The 18,332-nt window shown below is 39.5% G+C and overlaps 1 long non-coding RNA gene across 1 annotated transcript; it reads left to right on the top strand.

The window, feature by feature from the left end:
• Positions 1–3,209: 3,209 nt before the first annotated feature.
• On the top strand, positions 3,210–13,830 carry LOC133230180 (uncharacterized). Its single transcript, XR_009730779.1, has 3 exons — positions 3,210–3,652; positions 11,287–11,503; positions 12,913–13,830. It is a non-coding gene; the product is annotated as an uncharacterized LOC133230180 (long non-coding RNA).
• Positions 13,831–18,332: the final 4,502 nt, after the last annotated feature.

Genomic DNA, 18,332 nt, shown 5'->3' with positions numbered 1-18,332 from the left:
TGTGACACAGCTCTGAGAATCAGATCAACAGCACCTGCTTTTAACACACATTGGACATACCTGGGTGGTTTCCTTGAAGTCAGGTGACATGCTGAGCTGTTCCAGCACCAAGTTTCTGGGGAGAAAGACCGTAAGAGGTGATCAATACTTCCTACAAGCCAACTTTCAAGTAATCCCATTGCAAAATGGCTCTGTGGTCACTCCATCATGCAGAGGCCTAAACTAGGCAAATGGCATGTTGCAGAAAGTCCCCCCAGAGCCCAGCTGGCCCCCAGATGCTGTAGTCTTCTTTTGTTGGGTTGCGCTGTCATGGCTGCCAGCTCTCTGGAGTGATGCTCCTTGTAGATGCTACCAATCTAATACTGCAAGTCATGCTGCGCTGCAGGGCCTCATCCATCTCGTCTAAGGTACTTTTGCAAGTATTCTTCTAGATTAAATTCCTGGCAGTAAAGTAGCTGGATTAGAATTTCTGTATGTTCAGAATTTGGATTGATACTACCAAAGCGCCCTTATAAACAGTCAGACCAATACATTCTCATCTACAGTGGATGAATGCACCTCTTTGATGTTATCAAGTATTTTCATTTTTGCCAACACGATAGGTAAGATCCATTCTCCCATAGTTGCTTGGATTTGTCTTTAACTATCAACATCATTGAGCACCATTTCATGCATTTGTTCCCTGTTTGTATTTTTTACTTCTGAGTGTGAATTGCCTATCCATATCCTTTGTCCACTTTTCCACTGGTATATCTTTCTCCACCTGAATTATATAGACCCCTTTTCAATCGAGGAAATGAGCCCTGAAGGCAAATATTTCCTCCAGTTTACCCTTTGTCTTTTGTCTTTGTTTACAGTTTTTAAGTCCATCCTAAGTGTTTACATGTTTTTACATTTCTCAACACCCAGGAAATTTGTTGAGAGCTGGACTACATCTCAAGATCCCTCCAAGTCTAAAGAAGATGCCACAAATACCATCAACTACAAAATGAAAGGAATATGCGTCCAGTGGTGGATTTTTGCAGACTTTAGCAGGTGAGTGAAAGCTACTTCTATTGTCTAGGCCTTTCCAAGGATTCTGTCATCTCTCCTGTAAAATACTCAACTCTGTCTTATATTAGCAGAACAGTCAACATTACAATCAAAATATGATTGTTTTAAATGTTTTTGCTATGCTATGCTATGCTAAGTCACTTCAGTCGTGTCTGACTCTGTGTGACCCCATAGACGGCAGCCACCAGGCTCCCCTGTCCCTGGGATTCTCCAGGCAAGAACACTGGAGTGGGTTGCCATTTCCTTCTCCAATGCATGAAAGTGAAAAGTGAAAGTCAAGTCGCTCAGTCGTGTCTGACTCTTATCGACCCCACGGATTGCAGCCTACCAGGCTCCTCCATCCATGGGATTTTTCCAGGCAAAAGTACTGGAGTGGGGTGCCATTGCCTTCTCCGTTAAATGTTTTTAAAATGTTTTTCTTAGTTATAAAAGTAATATGGTTCACTACAGTGATTCAATTTTTTAAATCTAACAATAGGTTCTGGATTTTTAATATCCAGGCTCTACCCTTCCACCATGCTTATCCTTCAGGAATGTGCTGGACAACTCTATCAATGTTTGGGGTAAAGGAACATGATTCATGAAAAGGATGAATCTCCCTTAGAAGGCTTGGTGAGTTCAAGGATGCTCTAAGACTTCTTCAAGGGGAGGAAAAGAAAGTAAGAGCTTTGAATGAAGATATTAAACAATTTGGAGGCAGCTTTAAAGTATTTATGACATAGTTTTAAACTTTTTGGAAAATATGGATCCTCTTATCTATAAGCTTTCTCCTCTCTAAAACTTAAACTATTAAGGTGAAAAGTAAAAGTGGTATCCGACTCTTTGTGACTCCACGGACTATACAGTCCATGGAACTCTCTAGGCCAGGATACTGGAGTGAGTAGCCTTTCTCTTGTCCAGGGGATCTTCTCAACCCAGGAATCAAACCGAGGTCTTCTGTGTTGCAGACAGATTCTTTACCAACTGAGCTATCAGGGAAGCTTAGGTAAAAAACTCAATCATCTAAATTAGAGAGATCCCCAAAACCTTATGTGCATATGAATCACTTGGGGATCTTGTTTAAATGCAAATTATGTGATTCTGTGGGGGCAGGGGGACAGTGGTTTGGGCAGGACTGAGATTCTGCATTTTTAACAAGCTGCTTGTTCCCAGACCTCTCAGTAGCTGGGCTCTAAAATATAACTTTTGTGAACACATTCCCCTTATTCACTGCAGTAGTCTATGTACATAAACACATGCTTTATATATATCTTTATATTCCTGCTTTCTAAAACATTAATTGAGAAATAGGCCATTGTTACAGGAACCACAATGCACTTCATGAAAAAACATTGGGTACAAAGGCAAAACAGTGACAAATTGATACTTTCTTGCTTGGTCACGCCTGATTTAAGGAAACGAACCCCAAATAGGCTATGTGAATTGGAAATTGACTTCAACCACATTTAAATTGTTGTCTTTTAAAATATTAGCAGTTGAGTGTGTAAACCAATATTTATTTTCTAATCAAAGGTTTGTGGCAAATGGTTTATAAATGAAAGAAATGAGGGAAGAATGCTTTGAAATGTTTCTCATAATAGAAATGGAAATAGGATATTTTATTTCTTTAAATGGCAGGCACAGGCTTCAGCTAAAATTCATCCTGCTCTGGAAAGAGGAAATTATATGAAAAACTGATCATAGTATAAAAGCCCAGACCAGCACCTCTCTGCCAACGATCATAATAAATATCTTTCAGCGGAAAAAAAGTTGAAGATCCAGCTACATTAAGGAAGAATCTATTAACAGAATAATTGTATACTGAGGATCCCTTTAAGAAACACTTCCAAAATTCCATTATCTTAACTGTCACTCGCACTTTGAGTTGTCTCAACACTGTGTGTTTTCATGAATTACCAGAGCTGTTTGTTTTTTCCTTTATCAGTCATCACCCTGTCAGCCGGGCCATTCATAACGACTTTTGGCAGCTCATCAGGAGAGTTCAGAGCTTGAATAGGACCCTATCAACTCTCACACCTCATTGTGTGAAACTGTTTACCAGCATTGCCTTTTTCTGTAAATATTACAAGCAGAGCCCTGAGAAGTGGAGATGCGTGAAAACAAAATGGACAAATCTTGTAGCGGTTGGTGGAGATGGCAGGTGGGGGTGGGGTGGGGGGAGTGACTGAGCATTTACAAGTACTCAAGTTTCCTTTATTGGGCTGAATCCTACCTAGTCACTGGGCTTGAATTCTTGTATATGCTGGTGAATTAGACAATATTTAATTTGACTTAACATTGGTGTCAGTTTGGTGAAAGTGAGGCTCTGTAATTAGGGAGTACAGACCGGGTTTCTGTCACAGTTCTGCTCACTTCCTCTAATTTAATGCCCCCCTTTCCAGTGTATTATCACCCTGGATGTGTTGAGTTCCCTGCTGTCTTTTCTGCTTGACTGGTAACAAGGTGGCCCACATGAACACCAACAGCAAATGGACTGACTCAAGTCTCCTGGTCTTAACAGCCTGAAGTTCTGCCAGATTCACCCATCAGAAATAATTTCCTCTTGAAAACGAATGTCAGTAATTCTCTATGGAAGCTCATATCACCAACTTGCAAATGGGTATGATTTTTGTTATTGTTGTTGTTCTCTATTTTTACTAAAGTTATATATACACAGATTTTTGAAGGGTCAAGTAGTTCCAGGTTTTGTGATTAAAAAATAAAAAAAAATTAAGCCTTCTCCCCAGCTCCCCACCCTGCCCATCAGAAGCAACCACTTTCAATTCTTACAGCAGATTATTTAGAAAATAATGTCACAGGGAGAAATAGGTTGTTTTGCTTTACCAGTTTTGGGATGTTACATAAATGTGACTTGCTTCTTCCCTTGACCATGAAGGTGGATTTTCCTTCATTACTCTTTTTAAAAACCAGGGTATAATTTATATACAATGAATGCACAGATTTTCAATGTGCCATTCAATATATTTTCAGTTCAGTTCAGTCGTTCAGTCGTGCCCGACTCTTTGCGACCCCATGGACTGCAGCACGCCAGGCCTCCCTGTCCATCACCATATATATTTTAATGAAAGAATATACTGACGTACCTGTACACTAAACTGCAGAACATTTGCAGTACCCCCAAAAGTTCCCTTATAGATCTTTGCAATCAGTCCCCTTCTGTAAAGCAATCACCCTTCTTATTTCTTTCACTGTAGATTAGACCTATCTGCTCTGGAACTCTCTGTACGGCATTAGATATTATGTACTCTTTTGTTCCTGACTTCTTTTGCTCAAAATGATATGTTTGAGATTCATGCAGAAACTTATTTCTTTTAACTACCAAGTAGCGTTCCATTGTATGAAAATACTACTGTATGTCAATTTTCTTTATTGATACTCATTTGTTTCCACTTTGGGGATGTTTTTATTATTGATTTATGGAAGTTTGATACATTCTAGATAACAAGCTCTTTGTCAGAAATCGACTTTGCAAATCTCTCTCCCAGTCTGTAGTTTATCTTTTTATATTCTCAGTGGTATTACTTGATGAAGAGAAATTTTAAATTTTGGTTATGTCCATCTTATGATTTTTTTTATGATTTGTACTTTTTGTATCTTATCAAAGAGCTCTTTGCCAACCAGGAGATCATGCAAATATTCTTCTATGTTTTCTTTTAGAAAACATTGAAGCTTTCTAGTTTCAGATTTTACATGAAGGATTCCTTTCCTATCTAAATATAATTTTTGTCTATGGTGTGATGTAGAGGTCGAGGTTCTTTCTTTTTTAAATATGAGTATACAATTGTTCTAGCATCATTTGTTGGGAAAACTTTCCTTTCCACATAGGATGTGTGTGTGTGTGTGTGTGTTTGTGTATTTCAGGACTTTATTCTGCTTCACTGACTTTTATTATCTTCCTTATGCAAGTAACAGCATCTTAATTATTGTAGTTTTCAGCACAATTTAAAAGTACAAGTTTTCAAAATTTGTTTTTCTTTCTCAGGTTATTTTTACTATTTTTTAGCTTTTGCCTTTTCATGTACATATATAATCAACTTGTTAATTTCTACTACAAGCCTCATGGAATTTTGATTGGGACTGTATTGAATTTATAGATCAATTAAGGGTGAATTGATACTTTAGCAGTATTGATTTTTCCCATCCCTAAACATGTTATATGGTTTAAGTTTTTATTTATAACTTTCTACAGTATGTAGCAGTTTTAAGAATTTAAGTCTTATCTATATTTTCTTAACTTTATCTTTGAGTATTTATGCCTTTCCTACAAATGTAAATGGATTGCTTTTTAATTTCACTTTCTCATAATTTGCTGGTAACTTTTGAAATATAAATTTTGTATATTGACCTTAATTCTTGTGACTAAATTCACTTTTCAGTTTTAGTTGTTTTGTGGGAGTAGATTCCTTAGAGTGTTTTCTATATACAATCATGTCAACTGCAAAAAAAAAGACTTCTGCTTCTTTTTAATTTTAATACTTTTATTTTTTTCTTACATTGTTGTGCTAGATAGGGTTTCCAGTATATTGTTGAATAGATGTGGAGACATTGGGTGTCTTGTTCCTGAACTGAGAAGCATTCAATATTTCACCATTAAGTATGACATTAACTGTTGTTTTTTCATATATGCCCATTATCAAGTTGATGAAATTCCTTTCTTTTCCTAGTGTTCTAAGTTTCTTTTCATGAATGAGTATGACATTTTGTCAAAAATGTTTTTGCATCAATTGAGATTTTTCTTCTCTTTGATTCTGTTAATGTGATGAATTACAACTATTGATTTCATAATGTAAAACCAACCTTTAATCCCGGCATAAGCTCCATTTATTAATAACATTTGTCCTTTTCATATAACACTGAATTTGATTTGTTAATATTTTATTGAAGACTTTGTATATTTATTCATGTAAGATATTGGTCTATAATTTTTTTTCTTGTAATGTCTTTGTCAGGTTTTAATAACAGGGTTATGTTAGCCTCATTAAACTACTTGAAAAGCATTTCCTTCTATTTTCTCAAAGAGTTTATATAACACTGGTATTAGTTTTGTCCTTAAACCTTTGATAGAATTTATGAGTAAAGCCATCTGGACCTGAGGCTTTCTTTGTTGAAAGGTTTTTAATTATGAATTCAATTTTGAAAATGGATATAAAGCTCTTTGATTTTTTTCTATGTCTTCTTGTGCTAATTTTGGTAAGATGTGCTTTTTGAGGGATTTGTCCACTTGTTCTAAGTTGTTGAAATTATAGGCGTAAAGTCATTAATGTTTCTGTCTTCTTGGAGAATTGAATCCTTTTTCATCAAGTAATAAGCCTTTCTATCACTGGTAATATTTCTTGTCCAATCTTGTTTTGATATTAATAAAGCTACTTTAGCTTTCTTTTGAGTAGTGTCTGCATGGAATATCTTTTTTCATTCTTTTAATCTATTTATGTCTTTATATTTAAAGTGGTATTCTTGTAGCCAGCATATAGTTGAGACTTGCTTTTTATCTAATATAACTATCTTTGAGTTAGTGTAACTTACATTTAATGTGATTATCGATATGGTTGAATTAAAATCTACCATCTAACCAGCTGTTTCCTATTTGTTCCATTTTGTCTTTTGTTTCCTTTCATTTTGCCTCCTTTTTAATTAATTGAGCATTTTCTATGAGTCAATGGTATTTCTACTATTGAATTATCATGTACAACTCTTTTTAAAAAATTGAATACTTTAGGGTTTACCATGTACATCTTATTTAATCAGTCTGCTTTCACATTGTATCCCACTTCATGTCTGCTATAAGGACACTATATCCCCAGTTTCTTCTCTCATCTCTTGTTCTGTTTTTGCCACATATTTACTCTTACATGTGCTATAAATACACAATCTTACTCTTTTTGCTTTAGGTGGTTATCTTTCAGAGCAACTAAAAGCAACAAAAAATTAAATTTGGACTTTGTTTATCTTTAGTTATTCTATTTCCAGTGCTCTTAATTTCTTTGCGAGGATTCAGATTTCTGTCTGCTATTATATGCTTCTGTCTGAAGAACTTTCTTTAACATTACTTGTAACATTGATCTACTGGCAATGAATTTGCTCATATTTGTTTTATGGTTTTGGTTCAGGAAAGTCTTTATTTCCTGTTCCTTTTTGAAAGACATTTTTGCTGGGTATAGGATTCCGACTTGACAGGTTTTTGCTGATGTTCGGCTACAGAGGCCTCATCCCTTGTATAGTTTCTGGAGAAGTCTACTTTAAGTCTTTAATTTTCATTCCTCTATATGCTGTGTGTCTTTTTTTTCACTGGCTGCCTTCATAATTTCCTTTGTCTCTGGTTTTCAGCAGTTTCTATGTAATATGCATATGGTGTGGGCGTATCTTGGGGAGCGGAGTGTTAATTCTGCTAGGTGTTCTTTGAGTTGTTTGGTATCTGTTATTCATTTTGGAATATTCTTGAGTATTATTTCTCCTTATTTTTCTTCCTGGGATGCCAATTGTACATAAGTCAGATCTTTTGTCATTGTTTCACATCTCTTAGATGCTCTGTTGTGTTTTTCCAACCACGCTCTATCCTTCCCCACTGTTCTGCAATCCATGTCAGAACTGATATAAACCCAGTTTCCATAGATGTGAGGGTTTGACTGAAGAAACTTGCTGTTATATCCTCTCTTAATTCTCCAAATCCCGATGGGTTTATCCCTTTGAAAGATTGTTTTCTGGGACTTCTCTAGTGGTCCAGTGGTTAAGAATCCGCCTTGCGATGCAGTAGGGCTCGGGTTCAATCCCTGGTTGTGGAACTAAGATCCCACATGCCTTCGGGCAACTAAGCCCACATGTGGCAACTAAAACCCAATGCAGCCCAGTAAATAAGATTGTTTTCTGCCATTTTAATGGTCTTGGGAGGGAGTGAAAGTAGATGCACATGGGCAGTCTGCCATTCTTTACCTGAAGTCAACTGTGAATTTCATTATTTAAGTTAAACTTAGTGGTGGTAAAGAACTAAATTTCCTATTATCTTTGAAGTAAATCAATCTGTTACATCATCTTTCTCATTTTAAATCACTTCTGCAGTCTCAAAAATAAGAGAAAAGAATCACAAATAATGATAGCTAACATTTATTATCCATTTATCATATGCTAGTGTTATAAATGCTATTATATTAACTAAATTTTATTCTCATAACAGCTTTATAATATAGACAGTCTGGTTTTGTTTTGTTTTGTTTTGTTTTCATTTTTATAGGTGAAAATAAACTGAGGCACAGAAGATTAAGTAATTTTCCTAAAAATTCATAAATAGAAAATGACAGAACTTGGCTTCTTAACCACCATATTCTAACTGCTTCCAACAGATGGGAAGATGGTGGCTTTTAGGTACTATCTCTGTTTATGTTCTCTGCAATCTTTCATGTACTACTGTTAACTTTCCAAGAATCTTAATCTGTTAATCAGCAAGTACATATTCAGTGCCTGTTATGTGCCCAGAATTGTTTTGTTCAGTGTGGAGGTATAAAGAAATACAGCCAGGCCATTTCCTTCGGGGAGTTTACATCTATCTCTCCAAGAGAAGGCCCCCACAAATCTGAAAATAAGCTTAATGTACAAAGTGGAACCATCATTCAGAAAAATGAAAGCTTGATTTGATCTGGGTGCTCAGAAAGCATGAAAAGCTCATTAAAAACCCTGATGCTTATTTAAGAATTTACTTAGCTTCTAGCTTACCTGTGCTGCCTTTCATTTCTCCCTTTACCTCTTTTATTTTTTTGCAGCCTAATTTTAGCTATTGTATGGTTTATAAACATTTCTTCCACAGAGCAAATGTAAAAAAATCATTTATTTATTTGGCTGTGTTGGTCTTAGTCGCAGCACAGGGAATCTCTGTTGCAGCACGTGTAATTCTCTGGTTGCTACACACACGCTCCAGTGTATGTGGGCTCAGTAGCTGTGGCATGAGGGCTTAGATACCCCACAGCATGTGGGATCTTATTTCCCTGATTAGGGATGGAACCCATGTCCCCTGCATTGGAAGGTGGATTCTTAACCACTGGACAACCAGGGAAGCCCCCACAGAGCAAATTAAGAAGATTGTTTATAAGCTCAAAACATCTTTGTGAAAGTTTAAAGTGGGAAGAGTCTCAAATTCTTGGTCATAGTGATATATGGAGATATATATATATATACACACAAAGCTTTATAGATATATGTACTTTTATCTCAACTACCTTCTTTCCCTGTCAAGTTACATAACTAAGAATGAACATGTGTTAACATTTGATGTTCTCTGGTATTTCTGGAATGGCAGTGAGTAAAGCAAGTGTTCATAGATGTAATATTGTCTTTAGGTTGGTTAGCACAGTGACTGCCTCCTAATAAAAACCTAGCAAATTTTTATTGTTTCATGGATTGAATGCATGAAATTAAAGAAATCCTAGGGTGACTTTTTTTTATAGATGATGAAGAAAATCCTCATGAATTTGTATTATAATTTGAAGGGGTTTTCCTGATGCAATACATGTCAACACACCTTAGAGAAAAAGTTGTCATTGATTTGTTATCCTTACACCAAATCTCTTTTAGGATTAAGAGACAGGATTCATTCACAGTGTCAGACCCCTCCCTCCCCAGTGCAATACCTAGCAGACAGTAGGTATTTGTTGGTTGGAAATATCTGTTAGGTGGAAAAATGAATCATTTGACAGTCTCTAATTTGACGTTGAAGAAGTCTAAGTGCTCAATAACCACTTCTCCCAATGGCAGGTTCTACACAAAACTAACAATAACAACAGAACAGTGTTTTAGGAGAAACTTGATAATGCAGCAGTCAGACCATGGACTTTGAAGCCAAGCAGACCTAGAGTCTAGTCCTATCTCTGCCCCTTAGGAGCTAGCATATGACCCTCAGGAAGGTTGCTTAACCTCTTCAAGTCTCAACTTCCCAATCTTTCAACTGGGAGCAGTAACAGTATTCCATATGCTTGTTGTGAGGATTAAAAAAGATACTCTGCACTGTGACCCACTACAGTTAGCGCTCAACACATGGTAAACAGACAGTTATTATTCTACAAGGATTTCAGGAGTTGAGGCTGTGGCCATTTGGATCTGTAAAGAATCTCGACAACAGTGGGGAAATCTAAAACAGAGGAGCTTATATATTTCCTATGTTTCTCTTACCTTGCTTTAGAAATTTTGAGTGATGTATGTTTGGTAGTATGAGTATGTGGAAGGACACAGAGGTGCGGTGGGACAGGATCTAGAAATTCTTTCTACCTTTAGAGAAATGCCCTCTACCAAGGATTTATGCTAACAGGGCCCACAGGCCCACCCTATCAGCTGAGGATGAAAACAGCCAGAGACAATGGGATATGACACAGTAATGAGTTCTCATTTGTCAGGTGTCTACTTGCTGATATGGTCTAAGGATATGGTGTTCAATAATTTCTAGAAATTGGTAATAATGATACCATTTACACGGCAGCTCCTCTGGCAGTTTTCAGAGTGCTTTCACATACACTCTCTGTTTTAATTTCCACCACAGTGCTATGAGGAACCTGAAGTAAATATTATCATTCCCATTTTATAGATGAGTAAATATATTCTGAAAAGTGAAATGACCACATCCAAGGTCACACAGCTGCTCAGTAATCAAACTCAGATTTAAACCTGAGTTCTCACTCTGGGGTCATTAATTTTTTTTTTCCATGAAACTCAACAGCTTGTTTATTCTACATAACTCATGTAGTATTTTGAATATTAAGTGTGCTTGCACCCATGCTCCCTGGTGGTTTAGTCAGTAAAGAATCTGTTGCAATGCAGGAGACCTGGGTTGGGAAGGTCCCTTGGAGAAGGAAATGGCAACCCACTCCAGTATTCTTGCCTGGGAAATCCTATGAGCAGAGGAGCCTGGTGGGCTACAGTCAGTGGGGGTTGCAAGAGTTGAACACGACTGAGCGACTAAATCACCACCGCAAACCCATGCTAGACCTTTAAGACTTTGTGTTCATAAGGTCATTTAGTAATCAAAATCTGCCTGCAATATAGGGACGCAGGAGACATGGGTTCGATCCCTAGGTCAGGAAGATCCCCTGGAGGAGGAAATGGCAATCCACTCCAGTATTCTTGCCTGGAGAATCCCATAGACAGAGAAGGCTGGTGGGCTACAGGCCATGGGGTCACAGAGTCGGACACGACTGAGAGACTGAGCACACACACATGGAACAGCAGCTAACCTTCTGTGTCTTTTTTGTCCTACAGAGAACAAAATTTGTCATCCAGATACACCTAGTGTTTAATGATGTCAGTAAGGAAACAGTCCACCCTTTGGTCCAGAGGAGGCCATGGTTATTCTGGTGAAGCACAAAGGCATGGGCATTTTGATCAGTCACTCTGCAGAGGGTCCAAAGCTGTGAAGCAGAGTAAACTCAGGACAGACAGCTGGAATCCTGGGAGTGTAACCTCACCAACAGATGAGGTAGTGATAGATGACTCCTGATTAGTCTTTTCCCTTTCCCTCTCTCAATATATATTCTGAGTTGTTACCTAGAATAAATCCAACAGCTTCTAATTAATGCACTCATTGTCTTTGTTTTGAATGGAAAAGGGAAAAAAATATGTTCATACCCCTGCTGGCAGCATGGGAATTATGCCTAAAGTGGAATATCTTTCTCCATCACGAGTAACATTAATCTCTATAGTCCTCCAAAGTAACTAATTGCCACATAGTTGAATTTCTATTTGTATGGATGGGTGGTATCCTTTATGAGTTTCCGGGTAACAATTTGTTGCAGGAAAGATTCTCTCCAGAAACCCTTCTTAAGATTATTATCAAATTCCTCAATCAAGAAGGAGAAGTCAAACCGGTTAGGCTAGATACAGACAACCAGTTGGCAACAAACTGAGCTCATCAGTCCTGGATTCTTAACTGTCAGAGAGGATGGGTGGATAAAGCTACAGCGGGCTTGTCCGTTACAAGTCTTCCAAAGGGAGGGGGGCAGCCATGCCACAGTTTTCTTCTATCCTGAGCCTGTCCCGCGTTTTTCTAAGTGTGTGAGCATGAGCCCCCTGCACACAGCCATGCCCTCTGATGAGAAGATGATGGGAGGAATGGTGAACATGAAGATGCCATGGCCACTGCTCCCTATTCTCAACAGAACCTCCTTTTGTTCCAACAATAACAATTTTCGATAAAAAGAATTATTACATTTTAGACATTTCAATATAAGGGCTTGGAAAGATACCTTACCTTGTTCGAGGTCACGCAGTTATTAAATGGCCATGTAGGAATTTGAGCCTGAGTCTGTCTGCCCCCAACTCAAGGCTTTTGAGCATCACTCTCATTGTCTCTACTGGGATAATGGCTTCCTTGTGATAACTGTTAGAAGCTGGAAAATGTGGGCCTGAGGGAACTTTTCAATATGAAATGCTAACTCTTTGCCTACCGAGATTCTTATTTTTAAAAACCCAGAGGAAGTTCATATTAATAGATTTATTTAACATTTATGTACAATATTTACATTTACAAAATGCTTTACAGTGTAACAGAATGGGCAGAAATTTTTATTGCAGCATATAATTGTCTTTTCTTTCATATTCATTTATTCCTTTGATTTATTTCAAATGTTCTCCACTTGGTCTTCTGAGATCATGTACAATGGTAACAAATTTAAAATAAGATTAATAAAAGATTATTTTGTATCACTCCTAGGGAAAACTGAGCGGGACCATGCCATTCTCTGTTCTTGATAAATGTTATGCAAAAGCGCATAATATCGTCCCCAGCACACTGCCTGTAACACCAGCTGTGCTTGTTCATGGTGCTTTGAAACTGTATTTGGCTCCTATTCCTCATTTATTTTGTGGTGTTTGTTTTCTGCCCTTCAGCTGGCTGGGGTGCTCCGTATTTGGGATGATAAACTGCTGTCTGTCGTCTGAAGAGGCTGCACTATGGCCTTTCTTCACTGATCACCAAGCCGGAAACCTCTGCCGGCTTTTCTCGCTGATGATTCCCTCTGCCTGGAAAGCCTTCTTCCCCAGATGGTCCCATAACTACTACCTTCTCTTCACTTGGGGCTGAGATCAAATGACACCTTCTCCAAGAGGCCCTGCCTTGACCCCAGGTCCCAAAGAACCTCCCCCATCAGTGTATCCTGGCATTCTCTTTTATTTTCTCTTTAGCATGTAAGATTCTTTAGTAAAAACCCTAGAATTGGACTTCCCTGGTGGTTCAAGAATGGTTGAGAATCTTGCTGCCCATGCAGGGGAACATGGGTTCGATTCCTGGTCCAGGAAGATGCCACATGCCGCGGGGAAACGAAGCCCATGCACCGCAACTACTGAACCAGTGCTCTAGAGCCCGGGAGCTGCAGCTACGGAAGCCCTCACGCCCCAGAGCCTATGCTGCAACAGGAGAAGCCACTGCAATGAGCAGCAGCAGCCCCCACTCACCACAACTGGAGAAAGCCTGTGAGCAGCGAGACCCAACACAGCTGAAAATAAATATATAAATAATTGTAAAACCCTAGAATTCCACTATTTGATAAGAATAAATGTATATAATAGTTATTGATAAGTTAGTATTTTGTCATTTTTAAGTTGCTAAGGAATCTCTTTAATATGAAGTACTCTGAAGGCTTACAATACATTGCTTATCTTTTTAGAGTCAGACCATTACTTTGGAGGGCATGCAAATATATGGCTAGGGGAAAATGTCTGTATTTGGTTACCTTACAGGTTCTAAAGCTAAATAACTTCTGTGCATGATCAGTAGATTAAAAATTTACTCTCAAAAAGTTTTTCTCATCCTTGTGTATGTGTGTGTGTGAATTTTTTTTTTTTCTTCAAGAATTGCAGGTAGTGTGCCTAACTAAACTGTGGTTTAGAAAGACAAGTGTGGAGGTCTGCCCTGGGAGGAAGGGTTGGGGGACAGACAAGATTGGGTAAGTGGTTCTTGACCCTGGCTGTATGTTATTAACAATGATCTATCCTACCAACCAGGACCAGTAAAATCAGGACCTTGGAGGGTTAGCCCAGGCACTAGTGATTTTTTTTAAGTCTTTATTGAATTTGTTATAATAACGCTTCTACTTTATGGGTTTTGGTTTGTTTTTTTTTTTGGCCATGAGGCCTGTGAAATCTTAGCTCCCTGAACAGGGATCGAACCTGCAGCCCCTGCTTTGGAACACAGATTCTTAACCACTGGACTGCCAGGGAAGTCCCGGGCACTAGTGTTTTTTAAACTGTGCCAGGTGATCTGATCTGTAGCCATGAATGAGAACCCCGGATTAGCGGGCTGCTATAGTCCATTCTTGAGAAAAGTGAGTGATCAGGGTAGCCGCTGTCAGCCCTGCCTCTCCCACGGCTGCCAGGTAGAGGCGCTTGATTCTCATCCAGCTCGACCAAACCTGGAAAGAACTTAGGATCCCCCTCTTACCTGTGGGTGGTTTCCGAAACTGGTCTTGCTGTCTTCAACAATGTCCAGTGAGCCTGGTCCAAGGCCACCAGGGCTCTCCACTCTGTTTCCTGTTTCGATTTCCTTTTTTTTTTTTAAAGCTGTGGGGCTTGTGGAGTCTTAGGTCTTAGTTATCCCACCAGGGATTAAACCTGGGCCCTCCACAATGAAAGCACAGAGTCCTAACCACTGGACCACCAGGGAGTTCCCCTTTTCCAATTTCCTGTTTGGTCTCTAGCTGTTCTCCTGGACACTCAGCCCAATCCTCCACTGCCTTCCCTGTTTCTGGCTACTTTTTGCTTAGCTACTGCTGACTTCCAATTCATGGTGGCCTTATATCCACGTCCAAGCTGCCAGCTGGGGTCTGGCTTCAAAGAGATGAACTACCCAGAACCACAGTGGGGGCTTCTTCCTGATTCATTCTAGCCTGGCAAACTCAGCTGCTGCCAAATCCCCCAACAGGGCAATCTCCTTGAACATGGCCCCTCAACACTGCCTTCAAATTCTTGGGAGAAACAAACCCCACTCCCTGAGCAGGAGGCTGTGTAAAGCCATGTGCAAGGGGCCGGGACACAGGGAGGGGTGAAAAATGCGGGCCATTAATGCAGTCAGCCAACCACAGATAGAAAGCAAATAAGGGAGATATTGATTGAGCATTTCTCAGAAAGAAGCAAAAACTGTGTGAACATCAGCTCTATGGGGAGTTTGATTCAATCTGAGGTGAAAATAAGGTGACAAAATGACAATTTGATCACGTTGCCATGAAGCATCCAAAAGTTTGGCAACTCACGTGTGAGTTGAGAAAGGTGTATGAATTATTTAGACAAGTTAACAATAGCAACTTCAGAGTGCTGCTCACAAGCAGGAACCAGGGGAGAGAATGGGCTCAGATGAGATCTTGGCAAAGACTGGGGGGCCTGCCATGCAAAGCTGCCTCCTCCCAGGAGAGGAATGGGGTAGTCGGGTCTACAGCAACCACGGTGGGGTTCTTGGGAGCCTCTGTGGACTTGGTTGTATGAAGCATGCTCAGTCCATCTTTTTGCTTCTCGTGTAGGGGCCTCCACTCTCTGAATCTCCTCTCTTTAATGCACGCACTCAGGCAGATTGTACCTCCCTGCCCCTTTGAGACATGAGAGGAAGGGTCATACATTACTTCCTTGTGGAAGCCATGAAGAGCCACCACTGTATTTTTGATGTTGTTGTTCTCTTTTCCTCTGATGATGAATTGTCAACCTTGTGTTGAGATGGTGGCATCGAAAAATGGTAGAATCTTTGAGTCCCTGGGTGACTAAATGAAGCACAGCCACCTGCTGGCCCACAGTGGACAGACAGAATGAAAGAGACATCAATCTTCACTATGTTAAGCCACAGAGCCTTGGGGGCTGTTGTTACTGCAGCAGAGCCTAGCCTATCCTTACTACTGCAAAGATTTTCCCCATGAAGGTGCTCCTGTTAACTCTCTAGAACTTTTACTCATCTCCAGCCTGGTAAAGCAGAAGGAGAGGTAAAAGGTTTCTGGCATTCCTTTTCTGTGCTCATCTATGGTGGGTGCACTCAAGGGGATGGAGAATGGAAGGGAAATAATGTTTGTTGCTTTCCTACTCTATACCAGGTGCCTTGCCAGATGCTGTGCGTGCAGTCAGTCTTCAGAACAGTGTGGCTAGAGGATTTTAATTTTTATATTATTGATAAGGAAGAAGAGCTCCAAAGAGGTTAAATTACTTGTTTAAAAATCACTTAACTATGGGGTCAGTACAGTGGTTAGGACTCTGCACTTCCACTGCAGCGGGGCATGGTTTCGATTCCCTGATCAGGGAACTAAGATCCCCCATGCAGTGTGGTCAATAAAATAAAATAAAAAATTCAACAAGAAAGAAAAAATAAAAAAAAAATTACCTACTAGGAAATGACAGAGTCAGGACAAGAACCCAAGTCCATCTGACTTAAAACCTATAAGTTTTCCTGTACTATAAGCATACAAGTAATGGACTTAAACCCTTGATAGCCTGTTAGTGTTTATCTAACATTATCTCTTTGGTTTAGTTAGATCAATCTACTATTCCAAGCTATTAATTCTTAGAATTATTTTCTTCTTTCATTTCACTCAGAGATTCACTGATCTTTGACATCCAAGGTGCTACAAATCTGCATGTTTGTTTAACTCAAACCAAATGCACTCACGTTTGTTTTAAGTTGGAATATCATCACCAGGATATCTGGAAATTCCTCCACTGTGGCTCCAGGTTTTACAAACTGTGAGGTTTGCCCTTTCTGGCAAGGCTCTTGGAGGAGGGAAATAGAATGAGATGGGATGTAGAGGGAGAAAGTTTATTTGTGAAGAGGAGAGCATGAAGGCTGTACTCAATTAACAGAGACCCTTAGTACATGGGATCTTTACAGCTGCCTCTCCATGACCCTTAAAAACATAAGATCCAGCTACTTGAGGAAAGGCCCTGTGACTCCCACTGCGGACGTGCATGCTCTGTTGCTAAATCATGTCTGACTCTGTGCGACCCTATGGACTGTAGCCTGCCAGGCTCCTCTGTCCATGGGATTCTGCAGGAAAGAATACTGGAGTGGGTTGCCTTTTCCTTCTCCAGGGGATCTTCCCAGCTCAGGGACAGAACCTGTGTCTCCTGCATTGGCAGGCAGATTCTTCACCACTGAGCCACCTGGGGGGCCTGTGACTCTCACTGGCCTTCACCGAAAAATGAGGTGAAATCTTGATGCAAACCCATGACTCACCCTTGACACACACATGAGATGATTCCCTTGGCTTTCAGAGCACAACCATGCCGTCCCATTCAGAGGTCAGCAGAGGGCATGCCTCGGCCTGTATTCTCCGACTCACGACATGACTTCTGGATGGAGAGCTAAGATTTTTCTCAAGTGTAACAATATTAATTATCAACTCACTTTAACACACGTATGATGTATGTGTGCATTTATTTCACAGGAATGGTATAAAGATTAAATACTTAATGAATCCATTTTTCATATCAAGGATATATTTGCCCTCCACCTAACTATACCTCTCCCTTCTGTTTCTCATGAGAAATATAGCTATCTTTATTATGTAATCAGTAATATATCATTCCTTCTAAGCAGGATCTAATTTTAGCAAGATGATGAATGGCCCGGGAATGCATTCCACTGCCCTCTGCAGAAAGGAATATATATCAGACCTGCTCAGGTGTATGTCACTTCTTTATATTGGGAGCTTTCAAGCTCCCCAAGTGGCAGCCTGGGTTTTTCTGGCTGAGAGCCCCAAGTTCTCTGTTTTGGCCGTGCAGAAAGCATTAGGAAACAGCCATGTGTGAACAATGATCAGGCATGCTCACTCAGCCAATGAGATATGTATCTCTCCTGCACCTGGAATTATTGCACCAGCTAGAAAATGACCAACTTGGGCTTTTCTTTAATTTATTTATGGGAAGGATCTGTGTGTATGGGACCATCCTCAGCTTCCAATCACCACCTCCCATTTTCCCCCCTTTTGCCTTTAAGCAGTGTAATTTCTTTAAAATGTAGGAATCATTCCAGTTCGACTAGCAGCATGAGGAATTAGTCACTTTTTCCTGAGCTTTCGAGAAGAAAATGATCATCTACTTTCATGCTGCCTGTAAGTTTTATAGCTGCTTCTGTCCATTCATAGCACCTTACAACTTGATAGATAACATATTAATTTTGAAGTTATTTTGAATTCATTTTTGATCTGTAGGAAAATCAAAGTAGTACCTTATCTACATTTCAGATGTGAAAACTGAGGTGCAGAGAGAGTTAATGATCAAAACCTCCATATTGATGATTGCCTATCTTTAATTAAAAACTTTTTTTTTGGTCACACCCCACA

Source organism: Bos javanicus, chromosome 18 (assembly GCF_032452875.1).
Source record: "Bos javanicus breed banteng chromosome 18, ARS-OSU_banteng_1.0, whole genome shotgun sequence".
Classification (NCBI taxonomy): domain Eukaryota; kingdom Metazoa; phylum Chordata; class Mammalia; order Artiodactyla; family Bovidae; genus Bos; species Bos javanicus.
The sequence above is the reverse complement of the archived record's forward strand: the minus strand, read 5'-3'. Positions and strand labels throughout refer to the sequence as shown.